Here is a 12,894-nt window from a genome sequence, read left to right as displayed (position 1 = left end):
GCAACAAGTGTGAAGAAAGGTACTGAATTGATTGTCCTGTCTAAGGAGCAATGGCCAGGACGGCCCTACTTATGGTGCGAAAGAAAAATGGGCCCACGGCAAGTTCCAGCCCCCGGGGCACCATCCTAGCAACTGTGTCCCTCTGATCAGAGGGACTCTGCCCTCTGGAGGCTGTTTTTCCCAACTCATTACTACCTCTAATGGCCGTAGGAGGACTAAATAGACCTAGCCTGGTAATCGAGAGTAGGCTATAGTCATCTAAGGAGTGAATGCTCTAGGCTGGGCTATCCCACCATTTATTATCTTAGCTGGGTAATATTACCTTATTAACTAGTATTAAGAGTATAATCTTCCGGCTATCTAGTACATTGCAATAACCGATAATGGCTGGACTACCAATGAGAAAGGTATAGATTGGATTCGGTACTTCGATTTCTATATAGCATCTCGTATAAAGGGCAAATACCGACTGTTGATCCTCGACGGCTACAATAGCCACTACTCCGAAGAATTTGAGACCTACTGCTAGGAGTATAATATTATTACACTCTATATACCTCCGCACTCTTTATATCTACTTCAGCTATTAGATGTTAGTTGTTTTAGGTTGTTAAAGAAGGCGTATAGCTACTAGATTGAATAGCTAATACAGATAAACATTATATATAACGTGTATGATAAGCGAGTGATCCAGACATGTGAGCGATCCACTTTCCAACGCAACACACCTCTTCTATACAAAACATCACATTGCTCTACGACTAATAATGGAAAATCTTTCGTACGAAGCTAAAATGCAACTGGTGCTCAACGCTAGTCAACGAGACCAAAATCTCAGCGGCCGAGCTGTAGCGAAAATCTATACCGTCAGTAAGGATATCCTTCGTTACCGACACGCCGGTCGGCCTGTAAGATGCGATATACCAGCTAATTTACGCAAGCTTACGGATTTGGAGGAGAAAACGATTGTTCAATACATAACTGAGCTATGTATACACGTATTTTATCCTCGGCTCGCGTACGTGGAAGATATGGCCAATCGATTGCTACGTAAACGCGACGCGCCGCCTGTTGGTATACGATGGGCTCACAACTTCGTCAAGCGCCAACCAGAACTTCGAATGCGTTTTACGCGTAAATACGACTACCAGAGGGCTAAATGCGAAGATCTAAAAGTTATTCGCGAGTGGTTTGCACTTGTGTATAACATTAAGGTTAAATACGGTATTCTCGACGACGATTCGTATAACTTCGATGAGACTGGGTTTATGATGGGCATTATCATTGCCTCTATAGTAGTTACTACCTCAGATGGCCGTAGTAGGGCTAAACAGACCTAGCCTAGCAATTAAGAGTGGGGTACAGTTATCCAAGGAGTGAATGCCTTGGGCTGGGCCATCCCACCATTCATTATCTTAGCTGGGCAATATCACCTGTCAAAAGGATCATGTGCCAAAGGATCAGGATCACAGGATCTAGTGTGGGAGCCAAACCCATGTACTCTATTGAGCTAAGAAAGACTGGCAGCTAACTGCGCCACTATACGGACGTCATCCTGTACACGTATCTCGTCTATAAAAGGAGTAAACTCTCCAGCAAAGATAGACAGGACAGACAATGAAGATAGAGACAATCAATACAATCAAGACAAGACACATAAAAATCCTAAACTGTCATTTCCCAAAATTCAGAGGTGCCGTGTTTCCGATATCACCTTGCTAATTGGTATCAAGAGTGCAACCTTCCAGCTACCTAGCGCATTGCAATAACTGACAATGGTTGGACTACCAATGAGAAAGGTGTTAATATATAAGCTTAGAAAATATAAAAAGAGCTATATATATCTCTAAGCTATAACCCTAACCCTGAGTTAATATTCTCTTGGCAATATAAGGGAGTCCATAACGTGTTTTATCAGTGAGTGGGCCATATCAGCGAGTGGGCCACCTTCCGCTACCCCTATAACAACTACCCTCAATTGCAATACAATAACATTAGGAACCAACTATTATTACATCGGAAGCAGCTGAATCCGATGCTTCTGCAACCTCCTGGTAAGTGCGGGCATTATAGCCAGGCTTGCCACATATACTACAGTACCGAACCTTTGTACGAACCCACTTTGTATTACCACCATCCTGCTCCTTTTCTTACGCCACCTCCCCAACCACGGCCTTCTGGTCTAGTTGATCCCTTGCATCTTGTACTGCAAGTGATCCTCCAAGCTGTACGCGTGTTTTTTTAGCTCTCCGGCGTTTACTAAGTGCCTCGTTGGCTTTACGGAGTGAAGAGACCTCTGACTGAAGCAGGGCTACCTGGTGTATTACAGCCATCGTACCCTTAGTAAGCTGGTCTACCGCAGTGAATATCGAAGTTGGAGAGCTGTTTTGATGGTTGGTAATGCGAGTCTTAATAAGCGTTGACTGCGAGGTTGCTTCTTGAGAGTTGTGTGGTGTTTGGAAGACCCAAGGTTGTGGTGTGCCGGCCTGCGAGCTGAGGGGTGTTAGTGTACGAAGCTTCATATCCAGCTTGGATATCACCCTCTCTGGATCGTATGGTATAAGGCCAGCACCTGTAAAGCCACCCTGGACATTCTTCTCTGTCATCGAGGCAAGAAGGCTTTACGGAAGCTACAAAGGAACTCGAGCTTGCTCATATGGTTGACATATATCCGTATCAAGTCTTCAACCTGGCGACCGTACGCCTTCTTTAGCGGCCTAAAGCAGCTGATATCGAGTGGCTGGAGGAGGTGCGAGGAATGTAGAGGCATATAAAGCGTAATGATGTTGTTCTGCTGGTAATAGAGCTCGAATTCGGTCGAGTAGTGGCTCTCGTGGCCGTCGAAGATCAACAACCGGTACTTGCCCTTTACCCGGGGCGCCGTATGGTAGTCGAAGTGCTTAATCCAATCTAGGCCTACTATATTGGTAGTCCAGCCGTTCTCGGTAGTTACGATACGCCAGTTAGCCGGGAGGTCGCATTCGGTATACTAGTTGGCAAGGTGGTACTGTACAGCCAAAATGATGAACGGAGGGATGGCCTAGCCGAGGGCATTGACCCCCTGGATAACCGTCGCCCATTCGCAGTTACTAGGCTGAGCTAGCTTTGCCTTGCTACGGCCATCCGAGGTCGTAACTACTATACCCGCGAAGATGATGCCTATTATAAACCTAGTCTCGTCGAAGTTGTAGATATCGTTATCTACAATACTATACTTGGCCTTGACATTCCGTACGAGGGTGAACTACTCGTCAATGGCCTTTGGATCTTCGTACTTGGCCCTCTGGAAGTCGTATCTACGCAACTAGCGTATTCGAATCTCTTCCTTACGTTTGATAAATCGATGGGCCCAGAGCTTGCCGACAGGGGACGCGTCGCGTACGTGTAGTAATCGGTTGGCTATATCTTCTATACTACGCAACCTTGGTGGAAATCCTCGGGCATCTAGCTCAATAGTATATTGAACAATAACCTCCTCTTCCAATTCGGTAAGCTTCCTCAACTTCGGTGTAGTATCGCGTCGTATAGGCTTGCTGTCGCGTTGGTGCCCTAGGGTATTTTGGGCGACTCTATAGATCTTAGCTACGGCTCGTACGCTTAGATTCTTATCCTTTTGAAGAGCTTGAAGGGCTAAGATTATATGGGCTTCATTTGATTTCGAGGGCATTTTGGATGTGGAGGAAAGTTTGTTGTTGAGGGTAAACGTGTCACGTCGCGTAAAAAGTGGCCTACTCGCTGATATGGCCCACTCACTGATAAAACACGTTATATATTGCAATTGATTTAATTGACTTTGTGTGAGGACCGGCTGGGTAAGGTCGGCGTGGGCGCAGGACGGGAGCCCCGAAGCCGCAGCGCCGGCGGGGTCGCAAAAGTAACAACAACGCTAGGCCAGAAGGGCGAGGATATCGCGTCAGAGGAGCGTCGAAGGAGCGTGCAAGCAAGGTCGATGACGAGGCAGCGAGCGGGGTAAGTGAGCCCAGACGCTGTCATCGCAGGGCATAAAGAGGGGGGTGGAAGACAGGACTTAGGAGAGAGACAGAGTTCAATGAGACCACCGTCCCACCCCTAACGAGCACTCTGCTCCTACATTGCGTGTACACTGCTCGTACCCAGGCACTCTGGTCCTACTACCCTTGGGTCTTTGACCCTCATACGTTGAACTCTTTGCCTTCCGGGCGACTAGACCGTCCGGGGCGAGCATAGCACCAAGGCATCAGTACGCTACTCTCAATCAGCTTACAAGCGAAACAGAAGGCTCGCTCACGTCGAATAGCCAGCCTTCCAGTATTATACAACTTCCTGATATTCCTGAGATTTCGGATACTCAGGTCCTTAATTCCCTCAGTATGACCTAAGGGCGCCTACCTGCGGACGAGCCGCTTATTAACCGCTCTCCCGCAGCGCAGACAGACGTACCCCTATCTGAGCAATAGTAGCGACTGCTTGATAAGGAATAACGGCTCGACGAGCAGATTGCTATCGTATGCCGGGAGGCTGTACTACGCTGCAAGAGAGCTGAGTTTGAGCTACTCCTCTATCAGAATCAACGTGCGTTAGAACCAGTGCCTCTGGCTAATCCTATAGTGTATCCATCCCGGGAGGCCCTTTTGACCCCTCCTGAGCCCGCTCCTACGACCCCCGTAAGCGTAGTGCCCCAGCAGCTTAGGACAGTCATATAGGTAGGAGTGATATAGAAGACCCCGACTCTCACCTATCCTACGTACAATGGGTCTAATATAACCGCTCTTCGCAATTTTCTCTTCGACTATAAGGCGAACTTCCGCCTTCTCAGCAACGTTCCAAGCAGCGACTACGTTATATATACGGTAAGCTGCCTATACAGGACCCCTAAGAACACCTAGGTCAAGCATATCACTAAGCAGGAAAATGACCCTTCCTTCGACCCTGCTCTAATAACGTAGGAGGAATTCGTTAAGTTCCTTCGCAGTCAGCTCTCAGATCCAGAGATACACGCCCTCTCTGCGGCTACGCAGCTTGATAACCTGCGTCAATATAACGACAAGACGGTAACGGAATTTATAGATCGATATATAACTATCACTACCGACCTCCCCTACCAGATAGAAGAGAGTCAGTAGGTAATTAGCCTCCTCCCGAAGTTCTATAGGGAGATTCGCCTAGCGATTACCTACTAAGCCACCTTACCTACTACTTACTAGCAGCTAGTAAGTACCGCCCGTTGGATTAAGGATAGTTAGCGGGTTAAAGGGACTTCAGGATACCACTCCCGATTACGACCCCTGCTAGAACCCCCTACAGTACCAGAGTCTGTCGAGAGAGGCGCCTAAGCTCCACTAGCACGACCAGGGCGTAATATCATCTACTACAACTACAGAAGGGAGGGCTATATTGCTAGGAACTATCTGTTAGGGCCGTCTAACCCCCCAGCGCCGGAGAGGGCGGACAAGCAGCAACAACACTGCTATACCTATAATCAGCCGGGATACTATTCAACCAATTGCCCTTAAGCGGTATACCGGCGCTGCAATCAAGTAGGATATACGTTACTTCGGTACCCCAGCGACGACCCTACTACCAGCAGCAACCAGATCCCTCTACAGAAATACGCAGGAGCTGCAGTAACAGAGAAATAGGACAACACCGGGGACACCTCTTATCGTATAGAGTCCAATATGATAGTCAGGATACAAGGAAGCTGGAAAAAGACACTTACGATATTCGACTCAGGAGCAGATTACAATCTGATCAGCTACAGCTACCTTACCGAGCACTCCCTCCTTAAGCACTTCGAGCTATCGGTAGGGATTGCCGGCATTGGAAATCAACCTATACGAACTTACGGAGTATATCCCCTTTATATATATGCCGTCGACTATGAGGGTAGGGCTCAGACGTACCTCCTATACTTTGTTGTCGCGGATATTAAGCCCTTTATCGTCCTACTTGGCCAGCCCTAACTCGAAATAGCCAACCCCGATATCGACTTCTAGGCTAAGATATAGGCTTACCCGCCGGAGGCGCTGCGAGTGGGCTTATACGTTGAGCCCAAGCAACAGTAGGTCGGATCGGTATTTGCCCTCGCAGCTGTTATCCCCTCTAACGAGGACCCTGCTAACATAGCGTATAAGCTGGAGCAACCGCAGCTCCCGGAGGCTTACCGGGTATACGAAAAGCTATTCTATAAGTCGGGGATCCTGCCCTTCCCCAAGACATCAGTAAAGCACCGTATTGAGCTCGTGGACGATATGCAGCCGCCCTGGGGACCAATTTACCTATTAGGGGTAACAGAACTCGAGACCCTATACAAGTGGCTCAGGGCCGCTACTAAGAAGGGCTGGATACGACCCTCTACAAGCCCTACAGGCACCCCTATCTTATTTGTCCTAAAAAAGGGGGGCAAATTGCGCCTTATTATCGACTACCGAGGGCTGAACGCGGTAATATATAAGAACCACGTACCTATCCCGCTAATTAGAGAGATCCTTAACCGTCTATTAACGGCTAAGATCTATACCAAGATCGATTTAAAGGATACGTACTATCGCATTAGACTTAGCGAGGGCGACGAGTAGAAGACCGCCTTTCGTATACAATACAGCTACTACGAGTTCCGTATAATAGCGATGGGACTAACTAACGCCCTAGCGACCTTCTAGACGTATATCAACTAAGCGTTATCTGGACTGGTAGACGTTATATATATCATCTACTTAGACGATATTCTGATCTATAGCGACAACGAAGTAGCGTATAAGCAGTATATAAAAGAAGTCCTCGATCGATTGGAAAAGGCCGACCTCTATGCCAATCTCAAGAAGTGCCAATTCTATACTACTGAAGTCGAGTTCCTAGGGTATATAATCTTACCTGAGGGGATCGCTATAGAGCTATCCTGCGTCGAGTCTATTACGCAGTAGCCGCTCCTTCGTAGTGTATACGATATTCAAGTCTTCCTAGGATTTACAGGGTTCTACTGTCACTTTATTAGGAACTATTCGAAGATTTGTACCCCTTTGACAGACCTCCTGTATAGCGACTAGAAGCGCCTATTCGAGTTTACGAAGGAGGTAACCGAGGTGTTCGAGCTACTTAGATGCAAATTCGGCGAGGCCCCTATCCTTAGGTACTTCGATCCCTCCCTACCCATCTATATAGAGACAGATACCTCGAAGCGCGCGATTGGAGTAGTGCTCTCGCAGCTCTATAAGGATCGTTGGTACCCTATCGCTTTTAGATCGAGGAAGCTTATACCTGAAGAAACGCGCTATAGTACCGGAGATAGAGAGCTACTTACGTTCGTCGATATATTCCGAACTTGGTCCCAGTATCTCCTTTATATTCAGGTCCTAGTTATAGTCCTGACAGACTACCTTAACTTAGAGTACTGGAAGACTAAGAAGAGACTAAGCTTATAGTAACTACATTGGAGCAACGACTTAGCTGTATTTGACTTCGTTATTAAGTACTACCCTAGTACTCAGAACCCTACTAATGGACTTTCGTATAGGCCAGACTATATAGAAGAAGAAGAGGCAGGCGAAAGCACTGAGAACCCGCTACTTCAACTCCTATAGAACAGGATTGAGCGTAGGCGACAGGAGAACCCTAGCCCCTACCCCGTTATCGCTGCAGCTCGAAGACTACTCCGACTGTCTGCTATAGTTACGCTGCCGCTGTATATAAGAACAGTAGAAGATAAAGAAGTTATTGAGCAAGAAAGAGAAAAGTTTAAGAGGTTATTACTGAACTAAGAAGGCTAAAGTAATATTGTGGTCTAAGAGGTCTGGGACTACAGCGAGAAGTACGGCCGTAGCTCTATAGATAAGGACGAAGACGCTATATCGGATACTAATAAGTAGATACGTATCGCTAGCGCTAGCCCCTCCGATAGGCTATCCTGTAGTTCTCGTTCTATATTCGGCGCTAGGGGCCTCTACCGTTATATAGAGAATAACTCTTACAATGAGGCTACGCCTGATTACCGTATGCCTATCGTAGGCGCCGTAGGTACTAAAAACAGAGATTACGGGACCTAGGTAATAGGAGGGTAGCTGTCTTTAGAAGAAGTATTACTCGAGGAGTAACTAAAAGATTAATAGCTTTAGTCTGACGCTTGTAAGTAGCGGTATAGGAGCGGCGAAGGCTCTTAGAGAGAAGGAGAGGACGGGCTTATCCGTTATCAAGGCAGAGTATATATTCCCCTATCCCTTAGGTACGAGCTAATTAAAAGCTATTACAATATACCGACTATAGGCTATAGAGGCTTTAGGAAGACGTAGGAGCGTCTAGGGCGCAATTACTTTTAGCCGTCTATAAGAAAGGACGTAGTAATATACGTCAACGGTAACTGTATGACCTACTAACGTACGAAGCTGCATACGCACTGCCCTTACAGCTTACTTGTAGTGCTGCTAGTACCCGACGGACTATAGCAGATGATTATAGTGGACTTCGTTATAGGCCTACTAACCTCGATCGACCTTCGGATAGGCAAGGCGTATAACGCTGCCCTAGTTGTAGTAGATAAGTTTACGAAGTACGCCCTCTATATCGTAATAACTACAACGCTTATAGCGAGTGCCTTTGTAGAGCTGTTCTTCGACTATATCTACCGACCCTTTGGATTTCCCCAGTCTATTGTATCCGATAGGGGCAGCCTATTTACAAGCTCCTTCTGGAAGACCTTATACGAGCTCTTGGGTATCAAGCGGCGCCTAAATACCGTGTATCACCTGCAGACAGATAGGTAGACAGAGTATCAGAACCAGATACTCGAGTATTACTTATATATGTTCTATAGCTACGATCAAGCGGATTAGGCGTATTATCTATACCTTATAGAGTATACCTATAACGGTTCCTACTATACAGCAATACGGTCAATACTAGCCTTTCTTCTCTATAGATTCTACCCCCGAGATCCCCTAGACCCTATAACAATCCTCAAGAGCTTAGTTCCTACTGCAGATAAATGAGTAAGACGCTTATCGGCAAGCTACGAAAAGATCTATAATATCCTTATCGCTACTAATAGGAACTACGAGAAGTAGTATAATCGAAAGCAGGAGGATAAGACGTTTAAGGTTGGTTAGTAGGTTTAGCTCTCAATAAAGTACCTTAAATAGCGGTATTTAAGTAGTAAACTCGTAGATAAGTATCTAGGGCCCTTCAAGATCCTTAAGGTTATCGGCGATAGGAAGATAGTATACGAGCTGGACCTTCTATAACGCTATCGTATCTATCGAGTTTTCCCAATTACCCTACTCGAGCTATTCAAGGGTAGTAAGGAATAAATGTAAGAGTAGTGTAAAAGGGTCGACGTCGAACTAGAAGAGTAGTATTATAAGGTAGAAGCTATTATCGACTATAGGGGTTTAGTAAGAAATAGGTAGTTCCTAATTAAATAGAAGGGCTATCTACCTGAGGATAATACCTGGGAACCTAGGGAATACTTAGATAATAGACTACTGTTGAGGGTATATAAAGCGAGGTTTACGAAGGTATAAGGGCAGTACAGAGTATAAGTATATAAGAGCATATTAGGTAAGAGAAAAAGCTTTAATTTATCTAAGGGCATTAAAAAATCTACGAAAAACCTGTACCCAAGTAGCGCCCTATCTACTCCTCCTTACTTTCAACCTCAGTATTACCCTCCTCTATAATAGGGGTAAGGTGGTCTATGATATACGAAAGTAGTACCTCTATATTGCCCAAGTACTTCTAGATGTTGGTTAAGACTGTAGTCTACGCCTCTAATAAGAGAGGGAGCTTAGGGGCAGTGCCCGAGGGCGAGGACGAGGAACCGGTAGTAGTAGGGACAGCGAAAGACGAATCTATAGTAATACCGCTATTGCAGCGGAGGCGTAGTGTACGACCAGCGCAGTTAGTGCTGGTACAGTAGGCAGCGACCTCAGTGGACCGGGGCCGGGGGGTAGAGAAATCCTTGAGGGTACGTAGAGCGGTATTACCAGTCTCCTAGACCTCCTCCTCTAGACCAGTAACCTGAAGAAAAGCACCGTTAGTGTAAGAAATATATAATTAAGAAGTAAAAAAAAAAAAAAAAAAAAAAAAAATTTTAACTTATATCCTTACTAACGGTCCGGAACTCTATATAGTCGAAGGCCTCTATAAACCGGACTACCGTATTCAATGTATCGGGGGGGACCTAAAAATAGTCAGACACTACTAACAAGTACTATAAGAGCAGTGTAAAATAAGAGAGGGAGGACCTACCGGCAGGTAGATATAGTTGTAGTACGTATAGCGGAAACAGCGGGTACCGGAGCTCTTCTAGTTCTTATAGCTAGTAGAAAGACCTTTCTTCAGTATATGGCGGAGGTACGAGCGGTAGCTACGTACAATTAGCGGGGAGCTAACAGCCGAGGGAAGAATACTTACAGAATGACGCGGCGGGTACCCTCGGCGAGCTTGTCGCGGGCTTTAGGGGTATCGGTAGTGGGCAGGGAGGACGGAGTAACGTCGTCTTCGGCCTAGAGAAGTAGGTTAGGAGCAGCGAAGGCGAGAAAAGGGAGGACTAGAAACCTACTGAGGAGCTAGGAGATATAGGAGCGGCTTTAGACTTCTTAGGGGGACCGCCGGGCTCTTCATCGTCTTCAGCCTAAGAAAGGATTAGTATATGCAGAGACCCTGTAAGAGTAGCGAGGGCGCTACTTATAGGGCGTTTGTCCGATATAGCGGACCAAGTAGAGAGGGGGGGAAGTGTAGAGAGCAGAGCGAGAGAGTAGAGCGAGAGAGTAGAGCGAGAGCGGCGAGGGCGGGGACGGCGACTATAATATACTAGGCAGTCAGCAGACCGAACTACAGAAGTATAAAACAAACGGTAGAGAAATGTAGAAGGTACGGGTGAAGGATAGAGAGGTAAGGGAGTAAGAAGGGCGCAACCTATAAGAGTAAGACCGTAAGGAAAAAGAGAGGAAAGGAACTGGGAGGAGGAAAGCCCTCTTTATACCCAGAACTGGGGGAGGCCCTACTTTTCTTAAAAATAAGGCCAAAGATCAGTATAAAGGAAGTTCGAAATAGTTAAGCCGGGACGACTACGATAAGTAAGGGTAGAGCTGCCTCCCTGCTACGACTATATAACCTGAATGCAATTACCCTATACTACCAACTCTGACTTCCTTTTTCAGTAAAAACCCCCTCTCCCCTACTTTTAAGTCATTGAGGCTGCGTATACGCTATTGTTGAGACCAAGGGAGGGCAACAATATATAGCCAAACATTCGCCGTACTATACAACGTAGTGACCCCGATACTCCCGCGCTTACAACCCGCAGCGTATATGCAACTACAAGTTCCTGCAGCTGCAAGTGCCTGCGTGGTGAGGAAGGCAAGGAAGGAGAGACGACGCGGCGGCAACTCGAGGACCGCGAGAAAGCACTATAGGCGGCATCCCAACATCTAGCACCTCGAGCGCTATGTGGGGCAGGCAGGTACGTAGCTAGTGCGTACAAGGCCTGCAGGTAAGGTTATCGACAATATCACCTACGAAGGAGCATGTGGCCCGGATGGCTCCTGAGGGCAGGAGCCCGGAAGGAGGGAGGCTCTGTGAGGACCGGCTGGATAAGGTCGGCGTAGGCGCAGGACGGGAGCCCCGAAGCCGTAGCGCCGGCGGGGTCGCAAAAGCAACAACAACGCTAGGCCAGAAGGGCGAGGATATCGTGTCAGAGGAGCGTCGAAGGAGCGTGTAAGTAAGGTCGATGACGAGGTAGCGAGCGGGGTAAGTGAGCCCAGACGCTGTCATCGCAGGGCATAAAGAGGGGGGTGGAAGACAGGACTTAGGAGAGAGACAGAGTTCAATGAGACCACCGTCCTACCCCTAACGAGCACTCTGCTCCTACGTTGCGCGTGCACTGCTCGTACCCAGGCACTCTGGTCCTACTACCCTTGGGTCTTTGACCCTCACACTTTGAAACAGGATCAAGAGATTGAAATCCAGGTCTACGGAACTAAACTGTATGAAACCTGGCTCCATAGAACCGGATCTAAGGCACCTATACTATATTGGGTCAGACACTGATCCGGATCGCTGTGATCCGTTACGGATCATAGTGATCAATATCTGTGTCTATACGACAGTTTCGTATCTCTGGACCTGGAACCTAAGCCTGAAACTATGGATCCGGATCACTGTGATCCGATGCGATCAAACGTGATCCATACGCCCGGACCCATATCCGTGGATCTGGATCCCAGTAGTTCAATGCAAGGAAATAAGGATAAGAGGGAGTTTCGCCCTCGTCCCCAAATCCTGTATAGTTAAGCAAGCAGTGACGTCTGGTACGTACACACACACAATCAAAACGCACGATCAATTGCATTTACTTTGAAAATGTAACGAGAGCCCTCTGGGCCAGACCGGGGGAACCGGCCGAATGACGGTAGATGATGTCACTGTACTAGGGTAGATAAGAACCCCGTGGGAAACCCTCTCATACAGGGAACTTCTGATCCGCAAGGATCAGTCTCTATGTAGTCAATGACAATAGGAGGCTGTTCGTGAAGCTATCGCCCACTGATCGAACCCTTTTCGGTACTGAGATATCGTAGTCCATCTCCCTCAACGTGTTCCCAGAATAACCCCCTTTACAATTCTGATCCTTCTGTTCTACCGTTAGCCGAGATGGCACCTACGATAAGTACCTCCCGTAAGCTGGGAGCAGAGTCGAGTCCCGGGGAAAACACCTCCCAATCACCTACAAATCCTATATACCTTTATCGGTCGGAATCACTAGGACTTCGACCTCGTATATCTTCGTATACCCTTTCGGACTCTCGGGTTCCGTATCAAGCTCCTCACCATAATAACCTATTAGAATCAACCCGTCTTCGGATACAGTAACTAGAAGTACTGAAATAACTGCAAGAATAAGAAGAGGGTTTACTTCGGAAG

The sequence above is a fragment of the Madurella fahalii genome, assembly GCF_045866475.1.
Source record: "Madurella fahalii IFM 68171 DNA, scaffold_1, whole genome shotgun sequence".
NCBI classification, from domain to species: Eukaryota; Fungi; Ascomycota; class Sordariomycetes; order Sordariales; genus Madurella; species Madurella fahalii.
Note: the sequence above shows the minus strand (reverse complement) of the source record.